This window comes from Chrysemys picta, chromosome 6 (genome assembly GCF_011386835.1).
Source record: "Chrysemys picta bellii isolate R12L10 chromosome 6, ASM1138683v2, whole genome shotgun sequence".
NCBI lineage: Eukaryota > Metazoa > Chordata > Testudines > Emydidae > Chrysemys > Chrysemys picta.
In genome coordinates this window covers 116,649,398-116,664,596 of record NC_088796.1, presented here as the reverse complement: position 1 = coordinate 116,664,596, position 15,199 = coordinate 116,649,398, and the positions used below count along the sequence as shown (strand labels likewise).

Sequence of the window (15,199 nt, the reverse complement as noted above, 5' to 3'; positions counted from 1 at the left end):
CGAAGACCCACCCCAGCAAATTGGACCGTGTCCTTTCCCATTGGTTCTTGAAACCAGCAACCCAAAAATCACCCAAAGTCTCTTGGGTCCAGCAACCCAAGAATCACCAAAGTCCTAAAAGTCCAACAACCCCCAACGTCTCTGTCCCTGGTCAGTGCAGCCCCAGAGTTCAAAGGGGGGGTGCGCAGGGTGTTAAGTGGCACCTTACGTGATCCAAGGCTGACTGGCCGCCTCTCCGTGGGGTTCCGCCGCAGCCTTCACCACGAGCCGCTCCACTCCGCTCACCAACCCGTGAGCCGCTCCAGCCGTCCCCACAAATGGCTCCGCTCCACTCGCCGTTCCTTGGGTCGCTCCTACTGTCCCCGCAAACTGCTCCACCAGCCGCTTAGCAATATAGCTTCAGGCTCCCCTGCTAGTTAACACAGCACTCGGTGATCTCAGCTCTTAGTAACTTTAGCTCTTTTGTGATTTCAGCTCTTAGTGATTTCAGCTAGTAGTAGAAGAGCCCCAGTGCTGGTGCATTATTGGCCCAAAGTGAATTCAGCTCAGCAGCGTGTAACTAGACTCCTAATGGAATCAAAGTTAGCTCTGACGTTCAACAGTGGAGCGAGGAGGAGGTACAATTGGTGTTTCAGGCTCACAAAAGGGGCCCACACCACCAGGTACAAATACCTGTTCTCAGCCTCTCTCAATTCACTAGGTTTTGTAACCCAGGCCCCTTGTCAAGTGAGTGCTACTTAGTTAATGGTGAGTCCTTCCATCATACAACAGTTCCACTAGCCTTGATTCACAGAATCAGGGTAACAAAACTTTATTCTTCCTGCCCTAATAACAGAAAAACTGGGGACCCCACACCAGCCAAAGTAACCACTTTCAGTTGCTGTTGTCTCATGCCAGACGGGTGGGTGTGCCTATGCAAACAAGATCAGCCCCTGGAGTTTTTTTCCACACTCGCCATAATTCACCACCAGATATCAGGGTAGAGCTCATCCTGACTCTGCTTACAGATACATAGATCTAAGTATTAGACCTGCTTTGGGACAGTGTCTCTGATGCAAGAGACTGCCCAGTGTGCACCAGCAGTGAGGCTCCCTCACTAACAGCTGAAATCCCTGAGAGCTGTGTTAAGTGGTAGGCCTTAATGACATCTGGGCGAGTGGCCAGCAGGATGGCTGGCGGAGAGGTGCAGCCAGCAGCCAGCAGGGTGGCTGGCGGAGAGGCGCGGCGAGCGGCCAGCAGGGTGGTTGGCGGAGAGATGCGGCCAGCAGGGTGGCTGGCAGAGAGGTGCGGTGAGCGGCCAGCAGGGCGGCTGACGGAGAGGGCCAGAGCAGAGCCCTGCAGAGAGGGCCGACGAATGAGTGCCGGGGAAGTGGAGCGAGTAAAGTGACTTTTGATCCCCCCTTCCACCCAGGGTGGGAGGTGAACGCTGCAGATACACGTTTGAACTCTGGGTCTGCACTGTCCAAGGACAGCAACTGTGAGTGGGGTGCAGAGAAGCGACAGGCATATTAAAGGAACTTTTGGGTTGCTGGACTTAAGAAACTTGAGGGGAAAAGGACACTGCCCAACTTACTTGGGGTTTTTGCTCATGGTTTATGTTTATGAGCCCTGTTTCCAATGTTTCCCCAAATTAATACCGAGTCACCTTCCTCCTTTTATTAAAAGTTTTTGCTTCACTCAGACTCAGCTTGTGAGAGGGGAAATATTGCCTCTTAGGGGCACCCAGAGGGTGGTGTGTAATTATCCCAGGTCACTGGGTGGGGGCTTAAGCTGGTTTTGTATTGTATTGTTGAAAAGGAACCCCTAGATACTGAGCCCGGCCCTTGTTGCTGCCAGCTCTGACTGGCAGAAGAGTTACACAAACATCTTCTGATGCTAAAATGTGGGTCAAATCTTGATGGTCTTACCTTTGTCTAGTCTCACTGAAGTTAACGGCTCAGATACATTTATAACCAATTCTCCAGTGATGAAAGACTAGTGCATAAACCCAGGGTACTGACCATACTCCCACTATACTTTTCTTTTTTGTTGCTGGATGACATTTTATGATATATTTGTTAAAAAAAAAAAAAGGCAAATTAATCAAGATACTGTATTGCTTTAATGATGTGGGGCAGCTGAGTTGTGAACAAAGACGACCTGCGTGGTAATAAAGAAAACTAATGTACCCAAAAGCTAATATACCTCTAACTGAATCACCCCCTGAAAAGTACCATTTCTGAAAGCAAACCCAGTCTCGCGTTTTCCCTTTGCTGTGTTGTGAACTCACAGGCATAAGTTCAAGGCTGGTGTGTAGGATTCCAGGCCCAGGGCCAGTGAAATCTCTGGGAGAAGGGGTTATGAAACAGTCAAATGCATCACTCCTGTGGCTGGACCATGCATTAAAAAAAAACACCAGTGGGAGACAGAATACAAGACAGTAATGAATAAGAAGGAAATATGGAGATAAATCTGCCTTGTTCTCCCATTACAATGAAAGTACAATTCGGTACCTAAGATTTGCTCAATCCAGCACTGTAGAAGGATATAGCTGTCCAATGGAGCCATGGTGAAATTGCCTGCATGAGACTGGTATAAAACATTTACACAAAGGCAACCTTTGAAATATATAGTTATGGCCAACCAAAACACAAAATCAAAGAAAATAAATGAAGTAAAATTAAACTGACACACACGATTCTAGAAAATTATATGCATCTATCTATCTAAGCTGCACAAATAATTCATAGTGAAAAGTGTATTTGAGAATGTTGTTCCTTTTTTTTTAGTAAATTCTCTGCCAGCTAATTACGGCTCTTCTGAGTTTCATTTGCGATTCAAGATTATTCACAGAACAGCTTCCAGGAGTACCATTTGATCTTTTAAACCATTCTTTACAACTATTTAATATTCAGACCTTGAGGGGTGACATGCCAGCCCGCTAAAATCAGTGGCAAACTCCCATTAAGATCAGTGGGGCCCAGACTTGACCACCTACCTCCTTTTAACCTCCCACCCCTCAAGGAGCTCCATGTAAGTACTGTAGATTCCTGTGCCTACAAAGTGTCCTACTGATATGGGACATGTACATTCTCTGGTTAAATGAATATAAGGTGAGATTTTCAAAAAATGATGTAGGAGCGAATGTCACTTTGAAAATCAGAACTTGTGCTGCTAAGTCACGTAGGCATTTTTGAAAATCTCACCTGTGCTTTTTAGAATTAGATTCCCAGTGTGAATGCTTGTGAATAGAAGTGGTCCTGAAAACACAATTTTTGGGCATATTGTTGGTCAAAATTTGAAATTTCAACAGGTTTGAACAACCTTTCATTAAAAATAATAAACTCAAAGCAGGTCAAAAAACTAAGTGAAATGTCTGCACATACTTCACTAAAATGTTTCATTTTGCACAGCAAAATGTTGTCACCAAACTTTGAAAAGTTTTGCCCCACTTTAGTCACAAGCATACATCCAAAATTTGATTCCTTGAATATTTAATAACATTCTTTCACAATATGAAATTTCAGCCTGCCACTAAATGTGTTCACTGTAGTATATGCGGAACGCATCAAAAACAACCAAACAGAAATGAAGGTGCACACACGGCACAAACATGAAGGGTGTTTGCTTTAATAGTCAAATGAGCATTTTCAGAGTTTATTTGCAAAATTCACTCACCTGCTCTCTCACATTTAACACACCTATTATATATACACAGATGTGGCGCAGATACATGCAATAAATAAACTCTTTTTTCTCATGTACTTTTCACCACCTCTCCTGTATTCTGCTTAATCACAGTGAGATCCTTACCCTTACTCTGGCTACTTTATGCCAGGGAAAAAGACCAGAGCAGTGTAAAGGGTCCTAAAAACCCAGTATCTGCTAGGGAGGGGACTTCCCTGATGTAGGCAATTCAGAAGAGAGCCTTAAGCCTGCCTTTTGAGGACCCCTCTCACAAGCCCTTGGAGTAGGGAATATGCCTGGGATGGGGGCGGGAGGGTATGTGTCAGGAGCAGGGTCCTAGCATGTAATGCTGCAGATATTCCCATGGCAACCCATAGGGCAGCCACGAGAAGCTTCCAGTGCTCTCTAAATTATGCCAAGGGCCACTCCAGTCCTCAGAGCAGCCCAGGATTGGGCACAAATATGATCTTAAAACCACCTTGGCCCCATATTCCCTTCAGCCACCTTGGCCCCATATTCCCTTTCACCTTTTAGATTAAATAGTGCTCCACCAATTTACCCCAGCTGAGGTTCTAGCCCAGTAATTATAGTGATGTGAAAATGTTTCCTCTGTTACCATGGTGGGAGATGAGTAAGGAAGAAGATACTTACAGTAGCTTATTCCAAAAGAATAGCAGATTGAAAGAATTAAAAACACTCTTTGTAAAAGTGTAGCCTGCAGGTTGTCTTAAATGGCATTCTAACATACTTCGCTTCGGAGTGCTTTTAAACATTTTTATACTTTATTGTTCATAATAATACAAAAAGTGGAACCTTTTATTTAAGGTAAAGATTGTACACTGCAAAAATTCAACTAACACCTGGGTAACTCAATAGCATAAGAGAAGGCAAAATTTCACAGTCAATCATTATCAAAGCCTATGTCAAAGTTGTCAGCGAGTCTTACCTTGTCCTCTTTAATCTTCTTTCAGAAAACGAGTTGCAGATGTTACATGCCAGCAAAGGTAGGTTTCATCTTGATATTTCAATCTAAATTTAGCAGGGAATAAAAAGGGCAGCTCTAGATCTTTCCTCTGTAAAACCTTGTTTTATCAGAGTAAAGTCTCTCCTTCCATTTTGAGTGATAGGATTCAGGTTAGGAAAGCTATAAATCTTTTTACCTTCAAATTCCCAAATTTCTTTGCAGCCTGAAAATTTCCCCCCTTATCTCTTATCAGATAAAGAGATTAACAAAATCCTGATCCAGCTATGCTGCAAGCTGGGATTCTGTCACACTATTCTATGCAGGTGATCGTCTTCCACATTTAAACTAAGAAGCTTAACAAATACAATAACCACCAAACCGGAAGAATGTGATGGTCCTTTCTCTGTTGGTATCTCATCCCTATGATTCCAAAATTACTTCATTTTACTTGATTTACATTTTGTTTTTCTAAGGCCTAGTCTAGACACAGATTGTCTATACACTGGTATAACTCTGTTGGTTACAGAGGTGATATTTTTTTCTTTTTTACTGATGTAATTATTTCCATACAACCTCTAATGTGGAGGCAGTTATGCTGGTATAGTTCACTCCCCTTCCCATATAGGAAAAGGCCATTCTAATAGAACTGTGTCAACACTAGGGATGCTGTACTGCTTTAACTATGTCCCTATAATTAAAGGGGGCCCACTTTGTTGTGTAGATAGGGCCTAAGGGTCTGATCCAAATCCCAGTGAACTCAATGGAAAGTCTTCAATTGGTTTAAATAGGCTTTGAAGTAGACCCTAATGTAATGTTGTTGTTGTTGTTATCATCATCATCATCATTATGGATAAAATCACTATTTCAGATCACTTTGTAGATGTTTCCAAAATGTGCTAGTTAGAATAGACTGGGTTTTTTCCAGAGGTGTGTTCTGTTGGGATGGAATCCTGACCCCACTGAAATAAAATAGCAAAATTCCCATCAACTTGAATTGAGCCAGGATTTCACCCTTGGAATCCAAGCAAGCCAGGCCCAGTCCTGCAGATCTTTATGTATATGCATAAGAAATGGAAATCAACATGACTACTAATGTTCATAAAGTTAAGCATGCGTTTTGCACAACGAGGGCCTTATTTCTGATCTTGCCAAACGATCCGTGAGGGAGGTGTGTTATTTCCTCACAGCATCTCATTAACTGAAATGGGAATCTGTGTTGTGTCTATGAGAGAGCTCCATTGAAGACAATAGAGATATTAGGTTCTAGCCCATAGGTCTAGAGTACCAAAATCCTTGTTACTGTGGTGGGGATGGGGGGAAGGAAGAAGAACCCTGGGGCAGTAGATGGCTTAATCGTACAGGTGAAAGGACACAAAAAATAGTACAGAAATAATGTGAAATATTTGTTCAGTGAAGCATGGACATACCTGGAATATGTGATGGGAGGAATGATGTAAAGGTTTTATTGGTGCTTTTGTGAGATGACTTGCATAAGGCATTATTTGGCTTCACCACTTTATTATTGTGGTCATCACAAACACAAGTCAATAGATCCTTTATACACCACCAAACCACCATTCTGCGTCTGCTTATACACATCCATGCATGCAGTATAAAAGGAAAACAGACACGCTGCATATAAAAGCCTATCCAAAAGGCTCTGAAATGAATAAAAAAAGTCAGTGAAATACATTTCCCAGCGACAGGTGGAAGAAACACAATGATACTTTAATTTGCTAGACAAAAGAAGAAAAAAGCCTGGCATATTGCCATGGAAGATAAGTTTAGGATTTCCACCATACTATTTATTTAATTATCAGTGCCAGCTTCACAGAATGCTGCCATCAGAAAGGGAATACATTGAGGGAGTGTTGAAGTGGAGTAGGTTTAAAATGTTGTGACTGCCTTAATGGCTACATATCCCATAAAATGCATTAGTTTTCAAGAGGGTGATTATGGTTTGCTTTTTATGTGCCATTATGTCTAATTTGTTTTATGCTCCAGCAGAGAAAATTATTTCCCTCCTTCCAATTTATATGACAAACACAAAAGAATAATCAAGTGAAAAATATATTGATTTAATATGATCATACTCGCTTCCCTGTGTAAGTACATACCACTCCTGAACTGCATTAGTGACAATAATAATTGTGCTTTTTAAATACATGCAATTCCCCATTCTCTAAAGAGTAGATTTTAAAATTAATCTTGTTATTGAAAGAAGGTGAAAATGTAAGTATTTTTGATGAAACCCAAGGCTACATTAACTCTGGGAAATTTAAAATGGTGACACTTGAGAATGGATCTGGATTGTGATTTATTTTTGGTTTAAAAGCAACTCGAGGTATCTGCATAACTTTTGTCAACATAAGTTTGTGTGTGTCAATGCTAGGATATTATGGACCAAATTTTCAAATGACCTGACTTCCTTTGGCTGTACGATCAAATTACATCCGCGTGCATTTTTTGTTTACTGTAACTTGCATACAAAATTACAGGGCTAGATCTTCCAGTTGGGCTAAATTGTGCTCAGTGCATGACTGGAAGAGGACTTTAACCCATTTTACACTCCACTCCACCTCACCCCCAATCCTGAGGCCAGTCCAGGATTAGTTGGAGTAACCATGAAGTTGCTCTAATTTATGTCCAGCTGCCCACAGCCCTAAGGAGCTGTCAGCAGCCAGTAATCAGCTGGGTGTAGTTTATCCTGGCCATGCCCCCTTTCTCCTAGCCCCGCTACACTGGAAACTGGGAGGGAGATGGGCATAGGAACTATTATAGCAGCCCTATGCCATGTGAAAATTTCTCTACACAGGGATGTTATCTATTAAATTCTATAGAGTTTTAGAATAATTTTTCCTGTCAAATTTCTAAAGAGACCAATTGGTTTCATCCCTATTTATTTCTATAAGAAATTTCCATAAGGGCTTTTAAATCAGAACTCTGTGTGATAAACTAACGTCTGTGAGAAATTGCAGGGGAGTTGGAGCAAAAATTATTCATCTTTTATCTTAAAAACACGGTGGTCTCAGCATCATTCATTAAAAGAGAAGCCAGCACCAGCTGCTAGTTTTAAAGGTCATATTTTGTTTGAATGAAGAGGATAAAAGAGCTGTCGCAAGGACAGTAAAAGGGCAGCTAGGATGGAGTATGTATGTTAATGAGCAAGGGTGAACGCATCTCCCTGAACTTTTTAAGATCCTGATAAGATGTTGTATGCACAATTTAGGGCAAGAGCTTAGGAGTACAGATAGGCAGCACAAATCTCATTTTGAGTTTGCATTCTTAATAATAGAATAGTACTAATACAGAATGATGGCACTCATATAGTGCTTTACATCTTCAAAGCAGTTTACAGACACTACGGATCAGATCCTTAATGGTACTGAGTGTCCTATGAGTTACTAAGGGCCAGTTTTTTAAAGGTATTTTGATGCCAAAGATAGGTGCTTAGTGGGATTTTCACCCACGGTCCAGATTTTAAATATATTTAGGCATTGCAGTACTATCTCATTTTCACAACTGATTTAGTCACTCAGAAGGCTAAATCCCATTGACAAGTGAGTGCCTAAATTAGTTGTGAAAATGAAATGTAGGATTTGCTATGCTGAGTGCACCAGCATCTAAGTACCTTTAAAAATCTGGGCCTTTGCATCTTGCAGGCAGTGCAAAAACACCATGCCAAATCAGACCCTAACTAAGGGAGTACAAAGAAAGCACCTATATCTTTCCCTGTAACACAGCACATTTACTCCGTGAACACTTTACCTATTAATATGTACTTACTGTTCACAGACTTGCACTGGTCAAGTGTGTGACATGTGTGAATGCAACATATGTGTGCTGTTATTGAATTCAAGTTAAGATTTTGTGTTGAATTGGGTGTTTGTCTGACCTGGAGGCGAGCTCCTTGGAGAAGAGCGTCAATGAGTGGCTAGTATGATGTAAGGATGTAAAGGTATGTGAATGAAGGTCTCCTTCTCTGGTCATTTTCCTGTGTTGGTGGGTTCTCCACTAATTCAACCTAGCCTGACTGCTAATGAAGGTTTTAGGGAGAGGCAGGGGAAGGTGGAGAGTGGGCAGGAATGTACACAGTACAAAGCATCATGATACAGACAGTTAGTCACACAGCCTTGTACTTTCCAGGGTAGCTGGACCAGACGAACCGTTCATCTGGTGAGGGTAGCCACTGGAACCATTTCAGTTATTCTCCATGGCTTCCGTCAGATGAGAGCAGCTTTGAGCTCCATCTGGGATTCCACAGTAGCTCGAAGGGAGGATCCAGAGAGAACTGGCATGTCTGCCTGGCCCCATCACATCCCAGGCCAGCCCCAGTCCTTTTCGAGTTGCCTTTGGCCAGTTCTGGATTTTCCAACAGTGTAAAGGTTGCCGGCAGCTTGGGTTGCAGCATGCCTCACTGGGGAGGACTTTCAACTTCAAATGCTTCTTTGAACACAATAACTTAGACCTGTTCCCTCTATCGTTCATTTAATATTGCATGGCATTATGTAAGATTCCAATTATATACTATAACAACTAAACAGAACAATTTGCCCTAGAGGTTTCAAAGCCCCTAAAAAAGAAAAAAGAAAAAAGAAAAAGCCTTACAGTATCACCTCAATTATCACTTATTCTCACAAAATAAGCTCATATCCTTTCTGGTCAATTAATTACTGTACATTAGACATTTCCTCAACTATCTGAAAAGTTGGTTATCTGAATTAGCTGTCTCCTGTAATATCTAGATAATTGAGGTTGTTCTATACTTATTGATATGAAAATGGTACATACAGTTCTTATTTAACTGTGGCTTGCTTTACTTACAACAAAACGTAATAAGTCAGAATACATCAGTTGTTTAGGTTGCATTATTATCTGGGGTTCTTTCAACCCAAAGCTCTTGCTAACTTTTACTCTGTGTGAGGTGGTGTCAGGAAATAAATCAGGGGAGACATGGCCGTCCGACGGATGGATGGCTGGCACAAACAGGACAAGACAAGAGTGCTTTCACTAAAAGCTAAACTTTACTTAGTCTCAAGCACTTACACACGTCCGCAACAGGTTAGTAAAACACCCCCAACCCTGGATAATTACCGAAGCTGCGTGTGGCTCTTGAGTGGCACAGCGGCAGCCTGTCTGCCAGTGGGAAACACAAGATGCATCCAGAAGGAGAGACCAGTCCTGACGAGTCCCCTACCTCAAACTTTCCCCCCTTATTTTATACATTAGTCAAGCAAGAGCTTTTCTTCTGATTATTGATTAACCAGGTGTGGGTTTTTCCAGAGTTTGCAGCTTTGAGGCCCTAATAGACATTCCTGGGGTACATCCTGCTCTTCTAAAAGGCATGTTTCAGCAACTTCAACACAACTCTTATCAGGAAGGATGCAGGGTCAAGCTGCCCTTTCTGTGGCACCCAAAACCCCCTTCCCTCCTGCCTTGGTTAAGCTAAGCCTGATGACTTGGCGGCTTTCAGCAATAAGCCATAGTGTTTTCTGGCACTTTACTGGATTGCCAAAATCTCCTCATACAACATTAGCAAGAGACAGTCCAAAGAGAATTTTAACATTGCTCAAAAACGTATCAGAATACAGATTAGGGCAACAAACAGCAGTGGAAGACATCATGTTGCATCGGTGCCCTAGGAAGTAAGGAAGAGCTGGGAAAACATACTGTGTTGAGACTTCATGAAGGCCAAGTCTGTCAAAAATGGTGAGAAAATAAGTTCAAACTAGGAATTTCTCCATATCTCATCTGTGTTGTAGTTAAGATGAGAAAAAGGTTTAGAGATTGTGACTCAGATGCAGTTTATTAGGGAGACAGAGAAAACTGGGAGGTAGCACAGAACTGCTACATGCAAGGGATGATTTAAAGTAACTGTAAAATAGTCCCATTGGAATCACAGCCTTTTTCATGTCACTCCATGCACGTTTTAGAAAGACTGATGTAAGCATTTGCAGGAGTAGAGGAATGCATGGATGGGATTTGATTTGGAGAACCTTATCATGGAAGGAATTGCAGCAAGGTCACCCGGTATGTCACCATTTCCTCACGAATCTGTCAGGGGTTTTCCAAGTCCCTCTAGTCTGATTACTTCACAGCCTGTAGAACAATTAACAACCGTCACCAAAGAAATGGAGCAACAGCTGTTCTGAAGCTGGAATGGGCATTTGTCATGGTTGCATTACTTTTTAAAAATTACATTGAAAGTGGGAGAGCAATTAATTTACTATAGCTAAAGCCAACTAGCAGTGGGATGATCATTTTTTTAAAAATGCATTCATCAGAGGAGATGCTGGACCATATGCTGTTGTCTATCTGTTTGTTTATCTTGCCCTTTAACTTTGCTCAGTCACATACCATATGGGTTTCATCTTCTGTTAGTAGATGAAGCAGCCCACAATGGCTTGTGGAAACAGTAGTGACAGACTGCATGATACATATCATTAAATAAATGAATCAATTCTCTCCCGCCCCGCCTCCCCCCCCCCCAAAAAAAACAAAAACAATAACACCCTACAACAAACTAAGCATGTTATATTACAGGGGTCGGCAACCTTTCAGAAGTGGTGTGCCGAGTCTTCACTTATTCACTCTAATTTAAGGTTTCGCGTGCCAGTAATACATTTGAACGTTTTTTAGAAGCTCTCTCTCTATGTCTATATTATATAACTAAACTATTGTTGTATGTAAAGTAAACAAGATTTTCAAAATGTTTAAGAAGCTTAATTTAAAATTAAATTAAAATGCTGATCTTACTCCGCCGGCCCACTCAGCCCACTGCCGGCCTGAGGTTCTGTTCATCTAGTTTGGCAGCAGGCTGAGTGGGGCCTGCGGGACCCCGGCTGGCAAGGGGCCGGCAGCTGGGACCCCAGACCGGGGGTGCAGATGGGAATGTGTGGGGGGGAGGGTGCAGGAGCTCTCGTTTGGTGCTCAGGGTGGGGGTGGTGATGTGGAGGAGGTGCAAGAGTCAGGGCATGGGGTGGGGGGGCTGGGCATGTGGGGGGGTGCAGGAGTCAGAACGGGGGCTAGAGGTGTGTGAGGGGGTGCAGGGGTCAGGGCAGAGGGCTGGGTGTGTGTGTGGGGGTGCAGGGTCAGGGCAGAGGGCTGTGGGGGGGGTTCAGGGGTCAGGGCAGAGGGCTGTGGGGGGGGTTCAGGGAAGAGGGCTGGGGTGCTCGGCTCGTAGGGGTGCTCACGGCAGGGGGCTGGAGGGGATATGCCCCGTCCCCACCCCTTTCCCCAGGACCCTGTCCCCACCTCTTCTCTGTCTCCTCCCCGGAGCAGCAAGCACGCTGCGGCTCTGCTCCCCCCCCCCCCTGGCAAGGACGATCAGCTGATCAGCATAAGGAAGGAGGAGGGGCAGGAAAGCACCATGCTGGGGGAAGAAGCGGGGGAGGGGGGAGCTTGGCTGCCGGCAGCACCAAGCTTCTGCCACAGGAGAGAGTAGTGGGTGGGGGGGCTGAGTGGGGCCAGGACCTTGGCAGGCAGCAGCATGCCATCAAAAATCGGCTTGCGTGCCGTCGGTTGCCGACCCCTGTTATATCACATTCTGAGTTCCAGTGTTCCCCTGAGGTGAACAGGGGCTTAACAGGTAGTTAATTGCTATAGTTTGACTAGATTCTCAGATGGTGTACATCAGCAGAGCTACATTGACATCAATGGACTTATGTTGATTTAGAACAACTAAGAATGATCCATTCTTCTAATTTCAGTGAAAACTGTAAATATTTGAAGTGACCACCTAGAGGTAGTAATAATGTCTGTCCTGTAAAGCAAGTCCTCCAGGAAATGTACCGATGCCACACTTTCTGTTTCCTGTACACTCTTTATGCAGGCATTTGTGCTGCATTTTGGGTAATAGAAACAAAACAAGAGCACAAGATGAGGCCTCATCACAGACTGCAGCTAGAGAAGTTTTGTTATCTTATTTCTGTACATAGTTTCTTTCCTAAGAAAAGGTCTACCTTCAGACCGATATTGCTTGTCAGTAAGATACTACAATGCTGTTTCTGGTGTGAATCTAACATATCTCAGACTTACAATATTTCGTTTATTTTAGCTTCAAGTTATGCTTCAGGAAAGATGAGTCCTTGAAGATGTTGCTCTGTGTGTAGCTAACCACAGAGTTTATGTATCAATGTTTGAATTTGGTACACACTAAATCTGCAGAAAAAGGCTCACTGCTAGCAAAACACTGCACAAAACATATTTTCACAATTTGCAGGTTCGTCTCAGATGGTTGCTGGTTTCTGTGAAAAGTAGAAAATAATGATCAGATAAAACCAAATTAACATCACAAAAATTGTTGTGCATGGGTGAGAGGGATGGGAAAGAAAAGTAACATTGCTCTATAAAAATGATTAGATTTCACTAAGTCATGGAAAATTCACATATGTCATAGCAAAGTCTTACCATCTCTTTTTCAGTGGATTAAACTGTAAACTTTTGTCCAGAAACATATTAACAAATGCTTTTGAATACTCATGAAAATCTCAGGTTTTCATTTGAACACTTATAAATCTCTATTCACTTCCCAATTCTTGTTACAGACATTTCCTTACACTGGTAGTTTCCCACAGATCACCGGACACACATTACTTGTCTCCTGAGCCAGATCCAGCAGAGGAAGGTGAGGTGCTTTTGTCATGTCTAATGGATCAACGTTGACAGTCTAGATTCTTGAACAGGAATGAGTACCAAGAAAACAATCAGTAAATGGGCAGGGAAAATATTGGTTTAGTGATATTGCTGAGCAAATAGGGCTGCAGTTAAATCAGACAAAATTTAGCCTACTAATATATGATACTGGCATTAGAGGAAGGAAAATAGGAACAAACTGTTTGAAGTGGCAAACTGTAGAAAGAGAAGGGGCATGATTAGCAACAGCACAAAAAGGAACTAAAAAGCTTTCCAAGTTAGTTGATGGGAATCATCCCTGGACTCACCAGCTTAAGTGATCGACCACAAACGTGCCAGAGGGAAGGAAGCCAATACTAACAGAGTGAAATTTCATCCAATGAGCTTTTCCTCAAGGAAAGCAACGTGAAATTGACTCAGCTGCTGATATATATTTTTTCTCATATTGAGCTATAATGTCAGTTTCAGGTCCTTAACCCTGAATGTCTTCCACAATCTAGAGGAAGCCAACTGTGACAACACATTACAAGATTCCTTCAGGATACAATCTGTAGGTTTTCTTCAAACTCCAGAAACTTTGAGGGTAACAAATATCATGAGAAAAATTCATAATAAGTTTTTTAAACTGAACATTCATGGACCAACTCGTCATTTAACTTGTTCTTTTGTACTCTGTGGTGTTGCACCTGTTTTCAGTGATGCTAATGGTTTTGAGTCTTTGTTCTCTCCATATATCTTACATCAGTGGTTCTCAAAGCCAGTCTGCCGCTTGTTCAGGGAAAGCCCCTGGCGGGCCGGGACAGTTTGTTTACCTGCTGCGTCTGCAGGCTCCAGGCCAATGGGGGCTGCGGGAAGCGGCGTGGGCCAAGGGATGTGCTGGCCGCCGCTTCCAGCAGCCCCCATTGGCCTGGAGCAGCGAACCACGGCCAATGGGAGCCGCGATCAACTGAACCTGCGGACGCGGCAGGTAAACAAACTGTCCCGGCCCGCCAGGGGCTTTCCCTGAACAAGTAGCAGTCTGGCTTTGAGAACCACTGTCTTACGTGATCAGTGGTATTTTCACTGCACTTTTTTTCCCCCATTCAGAAGAAACTCACTAGGTGATCCTGCCACTCAAGTCCTTTTACAGTGTGGAAGTGAAATGTGCACCTGCACACATGTGCTTACTGCGAGTGAACTTCACACTGGTGCAGAGTGCCTGCCTATGGCCCATGCACCACTTAAGCCCAAGATGCATTGTCCACACAGTTTGGACAGTGTGCACTGTGCTCAGTATAACTAGTTGGCACTTTCACCTCCTTCCTTATGGGTGTTTGCGTTCCAAATAGGGGTATACATAGATTTTAAGGCCAGAAGAGAACATGAGATTATCTAGTCTGACCTCCTTTATAACACAAGCCATGGAATTTCATCATAACTAAATCATATCTTCTGGAAAGGCACCCAGTCTTAATCTGATGACATCAAGAGTTTGGTAACTTTTTCCAATAGTTAACTTTAGTTGTAGGTATTCTCTTCCTGTGAAATTACTTATGTATCCTCATTGTCAACTCGGAACCTCCTTTTTGATAAGCTGAACAGAAATCTTTGAATCTCCCATTGTAAGGCAGTTTTTCCCTTGCCCTTGAATCACCCTCTCCAAGTTTTCAACATTCTTTTAAAAATGTGGACGCCAGAACTGTACACAGTACAGAGAGTCCTCAGACTTATAACACCCGACTTATGTTGGATGCCACTAACAACGCTTTTCAATTGACTACCCGTTTCACCCCTACGATGTTTGTTTTGCCCTTGTAATGCTCGATATCCATAAAGTTTGCTTGAAATCATTTCCTGGTTGTGTTATCGTGGTATGGAGCTGGAAGGGTCACTTCTGATTGGCTTCAAGGCAGCAGGGTAGCTTGTTGCTGTTTGTTTTTGATTGGCTCCCAGCCC

At 42.9% G+C, this 15,199-nt stretch overlaps 1 long non-coding RNA gene across 1 annotated transcript in view; it reads left to right on the top strand.

Annotated features, from left to right (window-relative positions):
* Nucleotides 1-13,914, top strand: part of LOC135972504 (uncharacterized) — a 163,215-nt gene extending 149,301 nt beyond the window's left edge. The window contains exons 4-5 of the long non-coding RNA XR_010588965.1: nucleotides 4,638-4,670; nucleotides 13,177-13,914. This is a non-coding gene — a long non-coding RNA (uncharacterized LOC135972504). The remainder of the gene's footprint in view (nucleotides 1-4,637; nucleotides 4,671-13,176) is intronic.
* The last annotated feature ends 1,285 nt before the right edge of the window (nucleotides 13,915-15,199 follow it).